Genomic DNA, 17,589 nt, shown 5'->3' with positions numbered 1-17,589 from the left:
GTTCATGTTGCTAGCAAACCCATAAAACTAGAACAGAGAAATAGTAAAATTTTGGGTAAAACCTGACATTTTTGGATTTGTACTTCCTAGAATTCAAATGCTGTTAGTGGCATTTGCTAAGCAGCTCCCATGTGTTCTGAAAGACAAAAAAAAAAAACCCAACATATCTGTAGTTTTTTTCACTTCCTGCAATTTCACTGGAGCAGCTAAAAACAAATAACCACTTTGAGTTATATAGGTCAAGTGAAAAAAAACCCTGGTAATAGAAGTCTGAATTTCTGTGTCTTTTTGGATCTGTTTAAATAAATTTTAAATAAATTAAATTATAAAAGAAAATAGATCATAAATAAATTCTTAAAACCAAAGGCTGTGAAAACACAGACAGCAGATTATCAGGTGCCAGAAGTAGCCAATTAGAATCAAACTCCTATATACAAACTGACCCCTGCTGATCAGATCACACCTAAGGCATGCTTTGCAGGTGAGAAACAAGCCTGCCTTTCACCCTCAAGCTGCTTCCAAGGGTACAGCCTCTGCAGCAGAGTCCAGCCAAAGCAGTGCCCCATTGCCAAATGCCAGGACAGGACTCTGGATCACCACCGGCTGTCCTTGGCAGCTGCTTCAGCCTCAGTGTGGTGAGGCTGCACCCCACTGCCTCTGCATGAAGGTACATCTCCTCTACACAGCAAGGTTGGCATCCTGGCCATTTCAGGTTGGAATCTTATGCTACTTCCCTCAACTGAAGCGATGAATACAATTAAATCTTCCCCTTCTTCCTAATTTCTCATGCTGTTATATTTCACATGTGATCCTCACCTGCACTTTTGCTGCTTTAGTCCTAGAGTGGACGTGCCACTGAATTTACAAAGGGAAGCAATCTGATGAATATTCAATGATATTCTTTATGACTCCAAGAAGGAGCACACTACTTGAAGGCTACTTGAAGCTGCGATTGATTTCACAAAATACCAAGGTGTTGTACTTTTAAACAAGAATGGTTGCACAAAAGAAAACTGCAGACAAGTTCCAAATAAACTAGCTTCTAGTTCAGACTAGTCATAGTAATGATTGACTTCTCACTAAGTTTTGAACAAGTGTTTAGAAATCTGTCTTGAAATCCTTCTGACATATTTGGATGAGATGGATGAATATCTACTATTTTCATGATTTTTTCAAGAACACCTTCATATTGTGGTTGTTACACAATCAAGTTAATAAAATTTTATGACCCACATAAGCAATCTGAAAAGGTCTTAAAATATTTTTTCTTTTTTCAAGACATATGGCGTGATAAATTTATGATTAATTTCTCTGCCTTTTACATCATTATCTCAAATGAAATCAAATCATTTTAAACATAAGAATAATACAGATCAGTTTATACTGATTTTGAAACCAAAAATTATTTTGAAGGGAGAAAGAAATTTTTTCCAGCATGATATCAATTTTTAAATTACTTTCAGAGTGGAAAACCTTGAAAACCTCACATATTCAAAATTTAAGTTTGCAGTTTTTTGCAAGCTTCAGTCAACTTCCTGCTTTAAAATGTTTTTCAACTCCATTTCAAAAAACACTCAAAACATTCAGTGATATTTCTGAATTTTCAGAGAAGTAAAATACCAATTAGTCTTGCAGTAGGCTAAAATCCAATGTTAACTCAGAGTACACTACTTTAGGCAATTAATTTCTTGGTTTATATCTTGAAAAGTAAGGCCAGCATTTAGCAACACTTGCAAGAAGGCTGAGTTCCTTCAGCCCCATCATAAATACACATCTGTGACAAGGTAGCTCTGAAGCTTTCATCTGCATTTATCAAGTTAGGCTTTCACACAGACATGAAAATGTAGGCTTCTCCATGTATTTTCATATAGTAATTTTAAAAGGTAATTACATCAAAAGCATACAGTATGCATTCAGTACCTTAGCAAAATTGTACACATGTTTATAACCATATAAAAAGGCAAAATATGCATAAGAGCATTGGGAATATCAGGTAACTTCATTCTAAATCAGAGAAGCAAAATTAGATATCTGGGTTTGGAACAGACAAATCTAAGTTGGACTCTTAGGCATGGAGCAAAATAACATATATACGTAAGCTACAAGCAGAAGTTTCACTCATCTGGTACACAGCCTCTGTGCCATTTGCAAGTTTCCATTTACTTATTTCATTAAGGTTTATTAAGTCAGTAAGGCAGATTCTTTCGAAAGCACAAGCATGAACGTTATTGGTAGTTCCTTGCACTGCTTGCTCAAGAAGGCTTACATCACCAGGAGAAGATTTTAAAGTACAGCTTCAGACAACCATAAACTCATTTTTTAAACTTCAATATGAAGTCTCAGAGAAAGATTATATATATATATATATATTTACCAATTATTTGCTACAAAAACTACCTCGGCCTTATTCTGATTATTATACAACACAACGTCTCTCACATGGGAAAGTTGGAAAGTTACAGTCTTCTCTGCCACCAAGGACTATGTTTACTATGGAAACTACTATAATCAAGTAATTTGAAGTCGCTTTGGTAACCTGACTATAACACCATTCTTTAAAGTGTCAGAAATGTTGAACTGCAGATTAAATAATCCACTTGAAATCCATATGAAATCAGATGGTAACCTGTCCATCTGAAACCATCTAAAATGACAGAAATACTAAACTGAGTAAAATTAAATAATCTGGTAGATGGAATGAGAAAGGGCAGACATGTTTTGCTTCTTTTGTTTTTCCTCATAATATGTTATTTTTTGTCCACTGTTTCACAATTATTTCTCCATAACTGAGAGAAAGTGAGGATTTTATGAAGGCTTAAAAATTATGTAAAAACAAGCACTGCATGGGAACACTGAGGAATCAGACTAGACAAAAATATATCAATGTCACAAATACATCTGAAGCTAAAGCATACTGATTTAAAATTATTAAATATTTTACTTGGTGTCTTGTTTCATCAAGAACCAGTAAAGTGAGATCTATTTTTTTTACACATTTTTCTCATGACTCAATATAAAAATATTGCCTTACCATGCTTCTGAAAGCTACATGTATTTAACATGAATACCATGAGCTTCTATCCTTAGACTATGAATCAAATACAATCTGCAAGACAAATTGTGCCCTGAGGAACAAGTATGTATCTTAATGGGAGTCAGGAAAAGGCCGAGGAGATTTTTCATTTATCCAAAAACATTTTTCCCAGATGTCACTGGCAGATGTGTAGAGTCTCATCAAAAGTTCAACAGCTTTAAATTCCTTTCTCCAATACAAAATGTAGGTATGCTGACAGATAAGAGAATAATAGGCTAAATATGTGAATATTTGCTGATTTCTCTCTTATCATATATTACAATACTTCAAATATTGTTTCTCCAGGGAAAAAGACTGACAGTAAAAGAGAGGTGTTTGTGGTTACAAATGCTAGGAGGCAAAAAAATTATTCTGAAGCTATTCACTGTGAATGGTATTATACGAAGGTAGTGTACAGAACTCAGCTTCTAATTTCCAAAGGCTTCAAACCTGTTATTGAACATCTAAACATCTAAAGCAAAGGAAAAGAAAAGAATCCTAGAGGTCAACAGTCTTGAGCAGGTATGTGGTTTTTAAAGAGACCTGAAATAAATATAGTCTTTGAGGGAGGAGGAAACTGAGTTTGTGTTTACTGGTTGTTTTTTTAGTAGAAAATTATTTTCGGACAAAATCTGTACATCACTATAGGCTTGCAGTACCTAACAACCTAACAACCACGAGATGTTTGTGTCACTAGCCAAACTTCTACATGCTCCTTCTATCAGGTCAAATATGAACAAAATTACACAGATCTGATGGGAATGTAGAAGAGAAAACAGTCTATGTTGGTGAAATATACCTCTTCAAAAAGGAAACTTCAGGTGTGGATTGAAGTAATAAAAGAGAGAGGAATTTTGGTTTTACTGTTGTGAGAAAATATCTCATCTAAGACAAAAAAAATATCCTTTGAAAGTTTGAATTTTTTTTGTAGCCTAGGAAAAATAAATCTCAGCTTATTTTCAAACTGAAAGCAGAAGGCTAGATCCAGTTGAAAGAAAGAGAAAAATAGGGTAGGAAGAACTTCCGGGAAAGTTAAACTACACAAATATATTTCCCAAACGTAATAGAAATAATCCTTTCCAGGCCCTAGCACTTTTTGAATGTATGAAGACCATAATTTCCTCTGTTTAAGGTCCTGAACATGCTAAGGGATAACTAGACCTAAAATGAAATTAGCATCAGCTCCATTTCCTTAGTTCCCGGCAAGCTTTGCTGGTACATTTACAAAAGTAGAATCCAATTTACTGAGTTCAAACATTTTGTAACTGAACAACAGTGTTAGATAGGCTATTTTTAGACTTGTGAAAAAGCAGTGATGAATTCCTTAGTTTATCTTCCGTTTCTACCTACTGATGACTTTCTATTGTCTCCTTTATGGAGTTACTCATAATTTATTTCTATGCTCTTTAACATCTATCTGATAGAAATATTTATTGTACCTATTTTAAACATAGTAATATGTGTTGCACATACAATTTTTTACAGCTTTTTCCTGGACATTCTTATTTGGAAATTTTTCTCAGTACCTACAGCACATAAAGAAAGCAGTAACTGTTTAGTCAGAAAGAACATAGAACCTTGCTGATTTTTTTTATTTTGCAGGTGCCTATATCTAAATTTCTAGACAGAAATACAATTTCAGATAAAATAGAAGCATATTTACACCTAATTCCCCATACTTATCAAAAAAAAAAAAAAAAAGGAGTTTCCTTTCAAAGGAACTACATCTGAAGATGAGTAATAGTCACTAATGTTCAAAAGCACTCACCATTACTCTCACACATAGCAGCAAGATTAATAAATAATTAACAACATTTCCAAAACAAACATACCTCAAAGACACTGGTGTCTTAATTCTTCTGGAGAATTGCTACCTCAGCTGCCTTTTTGTCTTCTGGTCTTGAATTTGTTTTGTAGCCTAGGAAAAATAAATCTCAGCTTATTTTCAAACTGAAAGCATAAGGCTAGATCCAAGGGGGAAAAAAAAACAACACTTAATAGCATTGCAGTTAATTCTGCTGTAATCCTGCCTCATTATCTTAAGCAAATAAATCTCTAAAAAGGATTACCTTTTTAAAAGCAAATTAGAGAACTGAATGTCATCTGTGCAGGGAGACATTCTTTTAAAATGTAATCAGCAAGGAAGCTCATAAATAGGACACTATATAAAAATATCCTATCAGGCAATCCTTAGCAGATTTTCAACAGATGTGTATGTAACTATGATTTCACAAATTCCTAAAATAAAATGTATCGAGATCATTTACCACAAAATTTCAGGAGTCTAGAAAAATGTACTCATTCAGATTCTAGAGAAAGAACAATATCAGAAAGAATTGTTCTTTATGTATCTTCAACTGCAAGTGTTCTTGCCACACCACCCATGTCAAGAATGGTAAATGCAGGGACTGGGAGAATGGAAACCCTAAGCCCACTGTAGGAGAGGGTCAGGTTTGAGACAAAGGAACCTCAATGTTCACAAGTCCATGGGACCCAATGAGATTAATTTGCAGGTCCTGAGGGAGCTGGCAAACAAAGTTGCTAAGCCATTATCCATAATTTTTGAAAATTCATGGCAGTCAGATTTGTGCTTACAGCCCGGAAAGCCAATGGAATCCTAGGCTGCATCAAAAGGAGTGTGGCCAGTAGATTGAAGGAGGTGATTCTCACCCCCTCCTCTGCTCTTGTGAGACACCCCCTGCAGAACTGCATGCAGTTCTGGTGTTTCCAATTTATGAAGGACATGGAATTGTTGGATCAAGTCTAGAAGAGGGCCACCAAGTTGATAAGAGGACTGGAGTACCTCCCCTGTGAAGGCAGGGTGAGAAAGTTGGGGCTGCTCATCCTGGAGAAGAGAAGATTATGTGGAAACCTCACAGCAACATTCCAGTATCTTTCCCTACAGGGAAGCTGGAGAGGGATTCCTTGTCAGGAACTGTAGTGATGGGACAAGAGGTAACAGGTACAAAATGAAAGAGGTGAAATTTAGGTTAGATATTAGGAAGAAGTTCTTTACTGTGAGAGTGGTGAGACACTGGAACAGGTTCCCAGGGAGGTTGTGGGTGCCCCAACACTGGGAATGTTCAAAGTTTGGTTGGACAAGGCCTTGAGCAGCCTGGTGTAGTGGGAGTTGTTGCGACTTGATGATCTTTAAGGTCCCTTCACACTGTTTAACATTCTGATTCTATGCAAAACATAGCAAGAGTAGCTATTTAACTGCCATGCCTCCCACTCCTGCATACCATTATAATTTTTGACTTACTGAGGAGAATTTAAAAAAAACCAAAAACCAGGCAAGGTTATTATGTTTTTACTTTATTTCAATAACCATGTAAAATTCAGGAGGCATAGACCCTAGGTGCATCTTAACACTCATTACACATTTTTAGAAATGCACATGGAGTATATAAGCAGTGAAGAAGCAGCAGACGCTATCGAGAGAAATCAAACTACTGACGTCACTATCATCGTTAGAATGCCTTATGTTTTCTCAGAAAAGGTTTACCAATTTTAAGCACTTTTTGATATATTTAAGTTAGAAATAGAAACCATGGGTTATCACACTCTTGAGAAAAAAAATCAATACTATTACAAAAATATTTTTTTCATTAAGAAGAAACCAGTCTGTGATTCTGTGACAACTTTATTATTAACTTAAAAGAAAACAACAGACCTAAACAGACCTGTTTAATAAAAAACAAATTGCCATTTACATTTTTAGCTTCCTTTTTATTGAGCTTCTCGGTTTCAGTTTAAAATACTCTTTATCTTAATCATCCTGCGAGTTACTCCTTTCTTCAAATTATTTCATTTATCTGTACCAAGTTATTTTAAATAAAACAAGTTAGAAGTTATTTTAAATAAAAACTACACAGAAGACAGCTTGCATGAAGGGAATATGTATATAATAAATCTAGGTGAAATCAACTTTGGAAGATGATTGTGGTATACGCGGAAGAAAATAATGAAGTATTTAGATGAAAGTAATAAAAGCTACAAAGCCAAAACAGAAATGAAAAACAACTAAAAAGGGTTAATCAGAGCCTCATTTGTACCCACAAGCCAGCAATGTAGTTAGTCAGAAAGAAGTCAGGGAACTAATTTCTGTCGATAGCTGCTTCTACGTCTTTTACTTCAGTATTCCTCAAAAGCAAAATACATAATCACACACACATGCATTTGAAAATATGAAAGCCAATGCATGATACAGAAGGTAAAACAAGGCATCCAGCATTCACAATAATACCCAAGAAATGTCATATGTTATGTTATCATTCAAGATTCTCTAAGAGCTAGGGAACTGTGTACTTCTGATTTGCAAAATTAAAATAATCACACTCCTACCATTAAAACAAATATTGATTTATAACTATCTTTATGTCAGAGTGGCCATGACTTGAAGGTTTTGTATTACTTTTTCAGGTGGCAATATAATGGAATCTCATGCAATTTTTCTTATTTATCATTTTGTTAACAATTTTCGAGACTTGCAAGTTTGAAGATTAACTGATGTCTTTTCATCCAAAGTCTATTTTCATCTGAGTGCTAGAACATTTTCATGGTATGTTGAAAACAAGATAATGGAGTGACAGTGGTAAAAAATAACACTTGAAGGAAGTATCTTTTAATCAATATTTATGTGAAAAATGGAAACAAAGTAGATCTCTTCACACTTAACGTCTTTCTTTTTATTATTTAAATACATTAAGTAAAATGATTCAAAATAGTTTTTTCATGGAACAAGAGCACACATTTAAAAGTAGTTTCTAGTATCAGAATTCCTTACATCTTTGTATTGTTACATTAGTTGGAATCTTTTCATCAGATTTATTGGTTTTGTGATGTTTGCTGAGACTTGAGAAAATGCCTAATTATTTCGATTTGCTATTTTTTTTTCCCATTTTATTTTCTCCTGATTTTGGTTGGTTGTTGTTTGTCTGTATGGGTATTTTTAAGGCTCCCACTAAGTCAACATCTTTGTGTTCATGTATTTGTTCAAAACCTTGAAAACTGATGTTTTCTACTCTACTGTGCTTTCAGACACACAACTTCAATACCACATGCATCTGTGTTAGTCAAACATTTAAAGAAAAATATAATTATTCTTAATGACACTAGATTGAAAGGAACCCTTGGATTTAATCTAGTCCCTCTTGAAGTTTGAAGATCCATATTTACTGTCAGGAAGGTTTTGCCCTTGCAAACTGACAGCTTTCGGTTTCCTTTCTACAGTCATTTTATTGCTGGAGTGCACAAGTTTGTGCAAGGTTAAAATAAAGAATAACTGATCAATCTGTCCCTAAAATGATTTTTTTTCTTTTTTAAAGAAAACAACAAAAATATAGAACTGAGTCAGTTATGTTGTGTTATGAAGTACAGACACATAAGTTCAACTGTCATTGTGGTACTGACTGTATTCTTGTAAATCATCATTTAAAGGTTTCATAAAAACAAAAATGAAAATACTTCCTTTTACAAGTTTTCCAATGTCTTGTGTCATGTGAAATGTCAAGTTATGGCATCTAAGATAGAAACTATGCTATGAGTAAAAACAGACTGTATAAATTCATAATAAATTTCTGTCTACAAAACAAAAAAGCCCCTCCAAACAACAAAACATCCAGAAGATAGCAATGCTAATCAGACTGGGAGTGCAATTATCTACTTTTTTATTATCTTGATTTGGTGAGATCTTACTAGCCGCAAGCTAATACTGTCATCTACTCTTTCATTAAAGCTCAGTTTGATTAAACATTGTGAATGTGAACTGTTAGCTACTACCTGTTTCTATTGCAGTACACAGATGAAAAGGATTTCCCCAAGCTAACAAAAATTAGAAAAGAGAAGACAGCTTTAAAACCTCAGTTTTCTCTTGGTGCTCCTAAAGAGATCAAAACTCATAAACATCTTGGCATGTCATTACCTACAGAAAAAACAAACTTGCAGACAACAGAGACAATGACTAAAGTCTTCAGCTTACATTTCGAGTCTTCAGCCATTGCTTACCTATAATCTAAAATCAATAATCAATTACTTGTTCTCAAACAATTCAAGGTACAACTAAAACCACAACAAAATTAGCTTTCTGGAGGCAAGAAGCTAAATAATTTTGATCCCAAATACTTGGTTCATTACCACCTGGTAAAGGAAAGAGAAGACCTCAAGCACCAACACAGAGGAGCTGTGTTTGTAAGGTGGCATTGGCATCACTCAGATGTCTATATAACAAAACAAAACAAAATTAACCAAAAAAGGCAAACATCTTAAAAATAAAACAGACTGATGTCATTAAATAGAAGGCAAAATAACAAAAAGGAATGAAAATCTCTTCACATGCCTGTTGTTCAATGACATTTGCTAAGCAAGACAATGACAGGTAGAGATATTTGGCCTACTTTATCAGTCTAAATGCATTTACAGGATAATCTCCTGAACCACAGCCTATGTTCAAAACAGTACCCTCACAGATCTGTAGAGGATTTTAAGCTGAAGTGATGTGAAATACACACTGGTTGACTATATATATGCTTTTTCTTAGTTTCTGACATTATTTTTCCTTTACATCTGTTAAATAGATAGATTTCTAGTTGAACTATTTATTCTTTTATTAATGCTAGAGAGAGCAAAGTTCGTATTAGAGTGTTCCATGTGAAAACAAGGATCAAGGTTCTTCAAATCTGTGTTTTTACTGTTATCAGCAAAATTTCTCCATCTCTTATTTTCCTTTATAAGTTGCTTTTCATTAAACACAGAGATGAATTAGACACAAATGAGTGTGAGGCAACTTAAAATCCTTCAATTTCCAAAGTTCAGGGAAGCTGCAACCACCTCTTTCCATTTGTTTCCACTTACAGCAAAGAGTATCTTGATGTTGCCAGAAGAACTTAAAGAATATTTCAATCTGAACTCTAGAAATATATTTTCAGCCAACCTAATGAACACCTTTTTACACTCAGATGTACTATGAGGCACCAGATATCCAAGACCCCGAACAGTAATGCCTTCAGGACTTATTTTGCTTGATATATTCAATTCAATTATATATTCAGCTGAAATATTCAATTAAATTCCTACTATAATGACACTGTAGTACTACAATAAATGTCTAAATACACCTAGGGTAAAAACCTACCACATTTTAAACTTGACTTTATTTCACTAATTTACTTGGCAATAAAATAAATAATGAACACAGATTAGGAAAAAACACAACAGAATATTTCAGTTGGAAGGAACCACCAATGATCATCAAGTCCAACTACCTGACCACTTCATAGCTGACCAAATGCTAAAGCATACTAACAAGGGCATTGCCCAAATGCCTCTTCAACACTGTCAGGCTTGGGGTGTCAACTACCTCTCTAGGAAGCTTGTTTCTGTGGTTGACTACTGTTTAAGAAACATTTCCCAATGTCCAGTGTAAACCTCCCCTGGAAACTGTTCCCACGAGTCCCAGGGAGGAGACACCAGTACCTCCCTCTACTACTTCCCACCTCAGGAAACTGGAAAGATCCACTCAGTCTTCTTTTCTCCAATCTGGACAAGCCCAAAGTCCTCAGAAGCTCTTTACTTGTAGGACATTCCTTCCATCCCTTTTGCCAGCTTTTTTAACCTCTTCTGAATGCATCCAAGGCCCTTCAAAACTTTCCTAAATTGTGGGGCCCAGAACTGCACACATTACTCAAGGTGAGACTGCACCAATGCTCAATAGAGCAAGCTAATCACCCCTTTTGATCAAGAACATATTTACAATTATTTCTTACAATTCTAGTTCCATGGAGCATAAGTAACTATAAAACATAGGCTTATTTAACACTTATCTTTCCCGATGAAAGGTACCTCTCTTGCCTGCAAGTTAAATAACCTATGATGCATTTTTTAAATTTCCCTCTTATTTTAGATTTTATAATTAAGGACATACATTCATTAGGGAAAATCACACCTGCCTATCATTTGATATTTATAAGGCATTAACATCTGTATGTGCATGGAAAAAAATGAGATGGAAACTGACATTAATTCTATTTCTTGACTGAAAAGGAATATAGCATTCAGATTTTTTACTTGTATCTATTAATGAGTCGTTAAACATTTAGCAGATTTCTCTTCACCAAAGAAAACAAATGAAGCAAAGTAGTCTTGTTTCACCATATCTAATCTTTGTATTCACTTCAGAAAAGGCGTTCATAAAATATTTTTCTCATGTGTCTACTTCTGTAAACATTCATAGAAATACTCAAAAAATATGGAAATTAACTCTACCACTACACTAATTAAGTTTAACTCTATGAGATCAGGGCCAAAATGTTGGTGAATATAAATGCAACTATATCACTGGAGTGGATATGTGAGCGTGAGGTTCTTGAAGACCATGTATAGAGCAGTTCAAGAGAAAACCTGTGTGGAAGTCAAGCGGATCAATAAAATAGAAATATTTTGAGTTGAAATTAAACCCTGAAAGTATTAAAAATATTATTTTTAATGTATTATGTTTAAGGCTCTACAGTCTTATATACATATTGATTCATAGAAATTATTTAGAAAAGTGCTATAATTTTTCTGGGATATTCTTTTCAGCTAAATTGTTAGAACCCCATTATTTTCTTGTCAAGAACATAGCCTTGTTTTCTTCGAATTTTTGATGTGATTGTTTCTCTTTATATTAGATTAATATATGATCTGAATTATTTGGAACCAGTGCACCATCAGAAAATCTTCCTTGACTAAAGAGCAATCCAGTTATTCAGTGAAAGGAGAACTAATTCCAGCCAGAATTTTGTCTCTGCTACCATGTCTATTTGTGGAGAGAGAAGCAGCATTGATTTTTCTGTTTTGTTCCCATAGATAGGCTCAAATTTATATTCAGAGGTGTGCAAAGGAGAAAGGAATTGAAGGGTGAAAGAAGCAAATGCAAATGACTGGTTGAGTCACCGTCCCTGGAGATATTTAAAAGATGTGTAGATGTGATACTCAGGGACATGGTTTAGTGGTGCATTTGACACTCCTGGGTTAATGGTTGGACTTGATGATCTTAAAGACCTTTTCCAACCTGAATGATTCTATTACTGTATGAAAATAGGAATTAAACATTACTGTAATATTGTTTTTCCTTCTAAACAAATGACTTCTAAAATTTTTAGTGCTTAACAGTATTTTACTGTTTACACATTAATTCTAAACATTGAATTTAAAAAATTCACCTATAGATTTAAATACGTCTATTTTTTACTTTGCTCATCATTTAATATGATTTCAAGACCTGAATGAATTATGCTTAAATCCCATTTTCGCTTGAACACTTTGCTTAAAAGAAATTAACCACTGATGTCCATACTATCAAAAACAATTCCTCATGGTCTATCCAAATATCCCCTGGAAGTGAAAAACTGGAAGCATTATGGCATAGGCAACAATGTTCAGGTATCTGTAATGATGACAAAATTTACTAAAACAGTCCTAAGGTCATTTGCCCTAGTACTTACTCATATATATAAACTGGGAAACAACATTTAGAGATCACATTAGAATTCCATAGAAAAAAGTGACCCTTCACTTACTAAAGTATTACATCTAATTTACAAAGAAGCCATACTAAATTAGTTATCTAAATCTCTGGCTGAAATAGATCATAGCTGTGTCTTACCAATTAACCTTTCAATGCACAAAACCCCAAATGGTTTCTAGTGATTTTGTTTCCAGCTCATTGTAAATGGCAAATGTTCTCATACATGCAGTACAACTCAACTACTGCTCTCAATTCATTAAAGGAAAGAGTTCTTCATTTAATGAGATGGAAAAGAGATAAAAGAAAACATATTTTACTATGTTAAATAGAATTTCACTCACATATGTATAGATAACCAACATCAGTTTTTACATACCTTAAGTCCTTAATAGCAAAGTCAGATAAGAGTACAAACATTCAATACTGCTATTATCAGAACATTGCACAGCTTCCCAAAACAAAATTTATCAAATTCAGTGGAGCTTACATTAGCAAAATTACATTTTCTCAAATGTATAAATATACTCTGTTGTTAAAATTCAAGATTAGTCTAATCATTGCTTACTTTCTATTCAGTCTGAGACTTCTGTCTGGAGTGACATTTTAATTTATAGTACCAAAATGACACAACTAAATATTATGAAGAGAAAACCAGACTTACTAAAAAGGAAATACACAAGAAAGTGGAATACAATTGTATTAAGTGGAAACATGACAAAATACAAAGCAGAGGAACAGCTTTAGATTCACCATAGCAGCATCATAAATTTTCTTGAGAGAATGATAGTGAAAACAAAAACTGGTATCAGCTTCTTTTCCTGTCAAACCATCAAGAGTCATAGCATATAGTTTTCCTTGGATGTATAGAGGAAAAAACTTTTCCTTCAGACTGCTTGAAGTCTGATGATGTTCATTGCATAGAAAGAAACATCCCAAGATAAAGGAAGCAAACACTTTTTTAAGCCATGACTTAGAAGATAATTTCTGAGCTCACAGAAGGTCTCACAGCATATTTTAAATTACACACTGACGTACATCTTGTCTTCATAAAGTGTAATCAGGTCTCAGTCTGTTCAGTGAGGTTACAAAACAATTTTTGATTTCCCACAAATTGAGTCTATGTTGAAAACAATCTGTGACTTGAAGGAAAGGAAACAGCTTTGCACTTTGAACTTGCAACAGCTGAAGGCTTTATTTAGTGTATGGGGCTGCCTGCAGTTGTCTGCATATCAGGAGAGCAGAGCAGCCTGTGCCTGTCTTAGGAGCAAAAGGAAAGAGATAGGAATACAACAGTTCTTGTACTAGGAGAACATTAGAAAAATGTTTTGTTTTCCTCAGGTGAGCTCTTTAAATTTCAAAAATACAGTAAGTAAAACTGTAAAGAAAAAATTAAACCTTCTCTTTCAACTGAAACAAAATTTTGAGGTGAGAAAACTCAGGGATGAATAGCCTGATTAATCATTTACTGCTCTATGATCATGAGTAGTTTTGGCAGATTTTGCTTCAGTTTTCTAACTTATCAAATGTGATTTCTTTTTCCCTTTTTATTCCCTTTTTTTGGCTCATGAGTGGATCAGACTCTTGCTGGGGCTTGCATAGGGTGATACTAAAGAACTATTCTTAGAATTTCAGCATACCACAACCAGAAACATGTAACAAACAAAGGATCACTGCCTATTGTGACAGATAAAAACTCAAGGCTTAAATGTTTATTAGGTCAAATCTGAAAATTGATTAAAAATAATGTTCTCCTTTAATCTAACATATTCAAAGGAGAAAAAAACCTGCAAGCCTGAAGTGATTCAGTGTTCCATTAGAGACATCATATTATGCTTAAAAAAGTGAGAAAGAGAATCAGAACCAGTGAGATTCTTGTATTATATAATAAGCATCCCATCCCACCTGTATTGAGAAGTGCTCTTATCTTTGAAAGAAAGATATTTGAAAGAAAGAAATTTCTATTTGAAAGAAATTCAAGTAAAAGACAAAATTTCCTGCAAGAAAGTAAAAATTCACTTGCTTTACTTATTTTGCTTGTAATTTTCTCTCTCTTCTCGCAGCAAACAAGATGCACATTTATTTGTAAAACCTGAATGGTCTTGGATGGTTTCAGATTTCTGAAGTTTACAAATGCCTCCTTCAATAAACCTGCAACATAGCACTTACTGAAGAAAACAGACATCTGGGAAGAAGGACTTTTCCACTTTCTGCTAATATTATTGGACAAATGTACACTGTTATTCCTCCAGCTGACCAAGGAAATGGAAAAGATACTGAGACTCTACATCTTCTAGCCTACCTTTTCTCTTTTCATTTTGGGACAGCATACATCAGCATCTGCACACACAAAATCTGGTTTTGTTCTGAGTTCTTTTCCATAAAATTACATTGATTGTCAAGAAAACACTCTCAATACTACTATAGACATTTTTAAAAAGTCAGAAAGATAAAAAGAAATATTTAAATTTTAGGAGGCTACCAGTTTTATACCGACAGTAAAAGATATGTCTATATACATAAACAATTAAACCAAAGTCATTTAAATCAATGTAAATGAAAAAAACCCAACCCCCACTGTGGGTGCTGGGTGGCTCAGACGGTCGGGACAGACGGAGACGAGAGATCTCTGAAGTCAGATCTTGGAACATGTGGTTTATTGCAAAGGGCGTGGGTATAGGGGCACTGCTTAGAGCTGCCAGACTCAGCTCGGAGCAGGCCCAGGAGAGCAAGAGAGTAAGCGGGTAAGTAAAGAGAGAGAGAGAGAGCGAGAGGAATGAGAGTGAAGAAGTAGTATGTGAAGTCCTGGTTACAATACAATAAATCATCTTCTGTACTGAATATTCTAATTGTCACTAACCAATCTAATACAAGATACAAATCCTATAGCATTTACATACAGCCTATAAGAGTTCTTATATTACCATAGAGTGCTACATCTTAACTTCTAAAAACTACTCTTTGGACCCCTTCTGCTGAGCTAGTAGGGTCTGCTCTGACCCTTGGACCTGCCTGCAAGCAGAGGGTATTGTTCAATCAAGAGGGGATTACCTTCAGTCGGCCATACCATTGTTTTCCAGTTGTTCAGTAACTAAGACTTGGTAATTCAAAGGTGGCTTTCATTTCGATGTCGCGTATAGTTTTCATATTCCCAAAATCTTTTGTCAGGCAATCATATTTATAAGGCTTTCCTGTTTCATCTTCCCCAACACCCCCCCACTTATTTAATTTTTGTTTTTGAGAAAACAATCTTACTCATCTTTAAGACAGTTTTGCATTTACTCCCAAGAAAAAATTCCATTATTCCATGCTTATGTGACCAAGAGAATCTTCTGCATGTTCCCTTCCCCCAGATAAGCTTTCTCTGTTAGCTCTGCATTCTTTCATCTGCTGGCTTTGTATTGCTTTATATCTATATGCACACAGTCCTTTATATTGTTCTGTTTGTTTGGGTTGTCCAACTCTGTTACACACATTACACAGTTTATCTGTAACAACACTCCTAAAGCAGCCCAGGGCACCATCAGCTTTCTTTATGTTTCACTTTGTGTCCACCAGGTCCCACAGTTCCTTTCCTTCCAAGCTGCTGTCCAGCTAACCAGCTCCCTCACATATGCTGCCTCGCTACACTGCCTGGGTTTATTCCTCCCCCTGTGCATGACCTCACACTTATCCTTGTTGAACTTCATGAAGTTCCTGTCAGACCATTTGTCCAGCCTGTCCAGGTTCCTCTGGATGTCATCACAACCTCCGGCCTGTCAAGCACTCCTCCCTGTGTTGTAATATCAACAAACCAGCTGAGGTTACACTCTGCCCCATTATCCAGATAATTAATGATGATGGTAAGAAGGGCTGACCCAATGTTGACCTCTAGGGTACACTGCCAGCTTAGACTTAATACCACAGGTTACCAAGTCTGGGCCTTTAGCCAGTTTACAGTCCATGTCAATATCTGTCCATCCAATCCATACTGTGTCAGCTTCTCTATGAGGATCCTACAGGAAAGAGCATCAAAAACCTTGATGATACCTAGGTAGCCCTACTGACCACCCATTGTTCTACACTCATCTACCAAGACTGTCATTTCCTCATGTAAGGTTATCAGTTTGGTCAAACACAACCTCCCATCACCACCCATGGACTTATGTACGTCCAGTTTGTTTAAATATTCCCTGACCTGGTCCTCTTCCACCACAAGTACATTTTCCTCGCACCAGGCTTTTCCTTGGCTTCAGTAACTAACATTTCTGAAGAATGATTTTGCCAGTTAAAGCTCAGAGGAATTCAGAACCTCAGCTTTTTCCATGTCCTGTGTCACCAGGTTCCCTGCCTCATTCAGCAGTGGGCCCACATTTTCCCTATTCTTCGTTTTATCACCTATGTACACATAGAAATTCTTCTCATTCTTTTGATATCCCTGAACAGATTCTGTTCAATCCGGGCTTTGTCCCTCCTAACAGCATCTCTTCAGGCTTAAATGCTGCCTCTATATTCCTCCCAGATCATCTGTCCCTGCTTCCACCTTCTGTATGCTTCCTTTTTGTGTTTGAGTTTGCTCAGGAGATCCTAGCTCATCTATGAACTGCTCCTGATATTTTTGACTGACCTTCTGCCTGTAGGTCTGGAACAATAAAAATCTAAAACAGATAAAGCTTTTATCAAATGGTCTTCTCAGCAGTGTAATCCATGAGAGACAAATTCACAAAACTATGTGTACAAAAAGGCTTTCAATAATATTTAAGTAAAACATGTAGGAAATCAATATAGGCAGAAAGTAGACTCTATACTGGTAGTACCATCCTTATTATATTCTAAAGTCACTGTCAGAGCAAAAAAAGGGAGTGCAGCTGCTGAAGAATTTAGGGAAATTTAAAGTATTTGCGAAATACTGTTGAAGTGTTGCCTCTTGTGTCTTCTGAAAGCCTTTACCATGGTACTTCTGAGTCACTTTTTTTCTGAAAATTGTTAAAAATATCCCTCCAAGGACTGGTAGCGTCTAACACGTGAAGCTTCA

General features: G+C 35.2%; 1 protein-coding gene across 5 annotated transcripts in view; it reads right to left on the bottom strand.

Annotated features, from left to right (window-relative positions):
• CDH18 (cadherin 18) overlaps positions 1–17,589 on the bottom strand; it is a 524,400-nt gene that overhangs the window by 308,636 nt on the left and 198,175 nt on the right. For 4 of the 5 annotated variants that reach the window (XM_032117631.1, XM_032117579.1, XM_032117622.1 and 1 more), the window contains one exon: positions 4,906–4,991. The gene's annotated coding sequence lies outside the window, so the exon portion shown is untranslated. Of the gene's footprint in view, positions 1–4,905; positions 4,992–5,142; positions 5,220–17,589 lie in introns of those variants that run through there. The other variant, XM_032117598.1, reaches the window with a different exon arrangement.

Source organism: Corvus moneduloides, chromosome 1, assembly GCF_009650955.1.
Source record: "Corvus moneduloides isolate bCorMon1 chromosome 1, bCorMon1.pri, whole genome shotgun sequence".
Classification (NCBI taxonomy): domain Eukaryota; kingdom Metazoa; phylum Chordata; class Aves; order Passeriformes; family Corvidae; genus Corvus; species Corvus moneduloides.
Note: the sequence above shows the minus strand (reverse complement) of the source record. Positions and strands in the feature narration are given on the sequence as shown.